The 4,959-nt window shown below is 41.5% G+C and overlaps 1 long non-coding RNA gene across 1 annotated transcript; it reads left to right on the forward strand.

Annotated features, from left to right (window-relative positions):
• Positions 1-3,005: 3,005 nt before the first annotated feature.
• On the forward strand, positions 3,006-4,541 carry LOC110935932. The gene is made up of 3 exons (XR_002589568.2): positions 3,006-3,161; positions 3,795-3,882; positions 4,355-4,541. It is a non-coding gene; the product is annotated as an uncharacterized LOC110935932 (long non-coding RNA).
• The last annotated feature ends 418 nt before the right edge of the window (positions 4,542-4,959 follow it).

Here is a 4,959-nt window from a genome sequence, read left to right on the forward strand (position 1 = left end):
TTGATTCCTGGGATACCCATAACCCAGCTTGTGATGATTTGCCACATGCTCCTCGCTGGAATCTAACTCAGGGTTCCCGGATGAATGATCTGGACAACTGTCATGATTTCTTCTCTTTGTCCCTTCCTCCCGCTGAAAGGATGTTCCAGAAAAAGAGCAATCGGTTTGAGTTGTTGGATGATCATGTTCGTGCCAGAGTTAATTATTTCGCCACTTCTCAAGAGATTGTCCGTGAGTGGAGACGGATGGGGGAGGAGACAGTTAAGTTTGAAGATGAGAAGAGGGTGTTTGCTGAAGAGAAGGAAAAATTCAATGCTGAGAAGAAGGGTTTGCAGTGGAGGGTTTCAGATGCTGAGCGGAAGCTTGAGCAAGAGAAACAAGTTAACGTTCAGAAGCAAAAGGACTAGGAGTTTGCTTGTGAACGTACTAATGCTGAAATGCAATCCCAGCGTGTAGCTATTGTCCGTTTATCCGGTGAGAAGAAAGAAATTGCTGAGGAAGCCCAACAAGCGCGCATTGCGTTTGAGAAGAAGGAGAAAGAATACGTTGATCGTATAGCTAAGTTGGAAAACCTGGCTAAATAGAAGGTTTCCGAATGTGAGGCTGCTGAACGCCTTCTTGAAGAGATGGTGTCTGAGTGTAAAGCTTCTGAGCTCCTAGTTGAGGAGGTTTCTGCTGACTGCAAGTGGCTGCTGTCGCGCGCCATGCCCTTGGTAATTTCTTTTTCTTGTATGTGCTTTCTATTTGCTTTAACCTCTCTTCTTATGTTGTTCTGTGTGCCTTCGCAGATTGCTGATCGTATAGTTAAATCCCGTGAGCTTGCTAGCTACATGTTTGAGTTGGGTCAATCGAGATATAATAGTGGGCGAAAGGATGGTTATAGCGAAGGTAGGGCTGCGGTTGTTAATAATGAGAAAGAATATCATTTTGAGTTGTTCAAAGAAGATTGTGGTGGTAAATATGCTGCGAAACGCAAGGAATTTGCGTCTCTGGAGTTTGCTGTTGTTAAGGCTGCTCAGAAGTTATCTCAGAAGGCTGATGGTGTTGCCTTATTGAAGAAGGCTCTTGGTGATGAAGGTCACGCGGTTGGAGGTGCAGGGACCAGTCATCCAGAATGAAGAATTCCGGCCTGCGTGCCGTGTATGGCCTTAGATAGCCTTGTAACCGTCTGACAATCTTATGAACAATTTCAATTTTATTTTGTGTATCTGTTACTGTTACTTGTTTGTGAACATTCTAGCTATGCATGGCATCTTTTATGTTAATATTCACTTTTGGTTTTTTGCATGCGAATTTTGTTATCGTCATAATATGTGCATGTATAATTACTTTGATTAGGTGTCACGAATGAATGATGGCGCTGACAGGTTCTGTTGTGTTAGTTACAACGTTTATTCTGTCGTTTATGTGCGCAGGTTGGTTCGTGAATACGAAGTGATCGAGTTGCAGGTTATTGTGTGGACCCAGCTGTGTTCTGCTTTGGGGGCCTTACAATGTTTATTTACCATGCTATCGATATTTTCGTGTTTATGTGGGCACGAAGTTTTGTTTTGGTGTTTTGTAGGCTTTGGTTGTGTTTTTGACCCGGCTGTGCACTTGGTTGTGACGAGCCTCGGAGGTCTACAACGTTTCCTAAGGTCGAGCTATTGGTGTTTTCATGTATGCCCAAAGAAATATATGCAGTTGTGACAAGAAATTTGCATGAGATAGAGATAGCCAAACACTTCTTATATTACTATAAATGTGTTGGCAATTCAGCCGTTGCGATTACATAACCCTTTGATTGTTTACATATAGCACTTTCTCAATTGTTGAGCGTTCCAAGTTCGTGGAACCTCCTTGTTGTCAATGGTGCGTAGCTTATAGGCTCCCTTTCCGAGTACTGCATCCACAACATACGGACCTTCCCACTTGGGAGCTAGTTTTCCGGGTTTTTCGGCATTGGAAGCCTCGTTGTCTCTCAGGACGTAATCTCCTGGGTTGAAGGTGCAGATTCGTACTTTGGAATTGTAGTACTTCTCCAGCTTTGTTTTGTACTTTGCTTCATTGATTGCCGCCATCTCTCTCCTTTCTTCTAGGAGGTCCAGGTCGATCCTCCTTTCTTCTTCGTTGTTTATCAGGTTCATGGAGAGCACTCGTGGTGACGGCAATCCTATCTCCGCCGGTATTACTGCCTCGGACCCATAAACTAAGCTAAACGGTGTCTCTCCGTTGCTTGTTTTCGGCATTGTTCTGTGGGCCCATAATATGCTGGGCAGCTCGTCAACCCAGCCTCTTCTTTTTTCTCCTAATCTTGCCTTGATACCGTCAACGATGCTCTTGTTAACGGCTTTCACTTGACCATTCCCCTGCGGGTGCGCAACCGAGGAGAAGGTGTGCTCAATGTGTAATTCTTTGAACCATCGTTGAAGGTCGTCTGCAGCAAAGTTCGTCCCGTTATCGGTGATGATTCTTAACGGTAGTCCGAAACGACATATGATCTGTTCCCATATGAACCTTTTAACGACAGTGGATGTGGTTGATGCCAGTGCTTTCGCCTCTACCCATTTTGTAAAATAGTCGACTGCGACTATTATGAATTTGACTGCGCCTGGGGCTTCTGGGAAGGGGCCAACCATATCTATCCCCCACTGTTGAAAAGGCCACGTCGTTGTGACTGGTACCAATTCATTCTTAGGGCGCATTGTTTTGGGAGCATGTCTCTGGCACCCACTGCACTTTCTCAATTCTTTTACTGCGTCTAAGTGCATCCCGGGTGTAACACCCCAAAAACGGGTTTGGTAATTTAGACCCGGTTACTATTAAGAAACGGGTAACGTACCGTTAATGAGAAAAGTTAACCTGAAAAATGAGGATTAGCTAGGAATAATTAACCTAGTTGAGTATTGATCTCGTTAGTAGTAAGCGGAGAGTTGTAGCCTTATTTGATTTAAACGAAACATGAGGGACCAAAGTGGGCTAACTTGAAAGTTGTTATGTTAAATGAAAATAACACACACACACACACACACACATTTTCGTGTGTGTTCTGTACGTGATCAGGGAAGGCTCTAGAGAGCCAAACCCTAGTTCATCATATATCAACCAATTGAAGCATGAATCGAGGCTCAAATTCAAGAAGGAACATGAATTAACGATCACCCAAGTTAGGGGATCATAAGGTATGTTGAATTTTGATGTTTAATGAAGTTGAGAAATCTTGATGAACATCACAAGTAGTGATTTATGTATGAATTGTTTAGGTTATGGCCAATTTGACAATGTATGCTTGCTTAGGAACGAACCCTAAGTGAAGATTTTGAGTAAATTGCTATAAATTGAGTATTTTGATGATTTACTACACTTAGCTAAGTGGGTTTATGTCTAATTCATGAAAGGGTATGAAATTGATTGTGAAAATGTGTAGTATGTGATGTGTACATGCATATAGATTGAGTATGGTATATAATTGTATGATGTTTACTTGTATTGATGAATGGAAGTGATAACTAGGAAGAAGAACATGAAATACTTGTACATTATGCTTAGGAGGTAGTACGCACACCAAGTGTTTGATGAAATGTCTAAAAGACAATAACAAGTGAAATTGTATGCAAGTAATGGGTAAATAGATATAATTCATGTGAAGATTATCTAGGGATGACGTCGAGTATACCTTATGCTTGTTTAAATGAATTAATGATGTGGAGTATGCTTCAAGTGGGTCGTATGTTAGATGTGAATTTGATATGGTTGTTCACATGTATGAGCATATATGCTAATAAGAATGTGAATGTAATGACATGAGTGTATAGGAATCATGTCAAGATGGATGGGAGCTTTGAAGGCTAACGGGCTAAGAGGACTCAATCAAGTAAGCGAACGAGAATACGGACGCGCAAGGTAAGTGCACTCCGAACTTACTCTTTAGTTGTTAATGTATTTATGATATGTGATTATTGTTGAATGCAATGTAAGAAGATATGGTTTGATGCAAGTAGTAAGTTAAGTTTTTAATGGAATGGGTTAGAAGTGGTTAAGAAAAAGATTCGATTTGGTTTGGGTAAGAAAGGGAACTTACATAATGAAATTATGCTTGAATGAATAAGATGAGTTATGTATATTTGAGGACATGATCATGTAAATGGAAGCTAATGTACTAATCGCTTTTCTCTTGAGAATTAATGTGTAGTATAGGCATGGTAACAAAGGATGTGAAGGTTGACTCGACAATCTGATGCGAGTAATCGAGTGGATGGATGAAGGGGCTAGTATAAGAAAAAGCATGAAATGTTGACGCGCTATTATGCTTGTGCTAAGATTTTTGTATTATGTCACTGGTTGCTAATAATGTGTTTGAATGTGGTGACTGCAGGCTATACATGTTTGGATGTTTCATCTAGAAGCGTACGCGGTTGAAGATCGAGTCAAGACACGGATTGTATGTGGGTGTATACGTAGTCACTTAATTGAGTCATGTATGTTAGTTTTTGCATTAAATTATAAAAGAGATTAATGTATTTAAATGAAAGAAAGAATATCATGAAGGAAATTTCTAGTTATGTAGTGTCCGCTGCGAATCTTGGTTAAAGCGTTTTAGGGCGTTACACCGGGCCAGTAATATCCGGCGTTCATCACCTTTCCTACTACCATTCTTGGTCCAGCATGTATGCCGCAGATTCCCTCATGCACTTCTCTGATCAAATAGTTTGCGTCTTCGGGGTCAACGCATCTCAACAGCGACCCAAGGTATGATTTTCGGTGTACGCGATTATCGGGGTCATCCACGACGTTGTTCCTACCTGAATGACGCTTACTTCCCTTAGTGGCACTGATGGATTGCTCAAAACTTCTATGCGCACATCCTTTGCTAGGTGCTGAAAACTTATAGATGCGAGTTTACTTAGCACGTCTGCCGGTTTATTCTCGCTTCTGTTGATGTGGTGCACCTTGTAGGAATAGAAGGTTTGCAGCAACGTC

The sequence above is a fragment of the Helianthus annuus genome, chromosome 1, assembly GCF_002127325.2.
Source record: "Helianthus annuus cultivar XRQ/B chromosome 1, HanXRQr2.0-SUNRISE, whole genome shotgun sequence".
Lineage (NCBI taxonomy): Eukaryota > Viridiplantae > Streptophyta > Magnoliopsida > Asterales > Asteraceae > Helianthus > Helianthus annuus.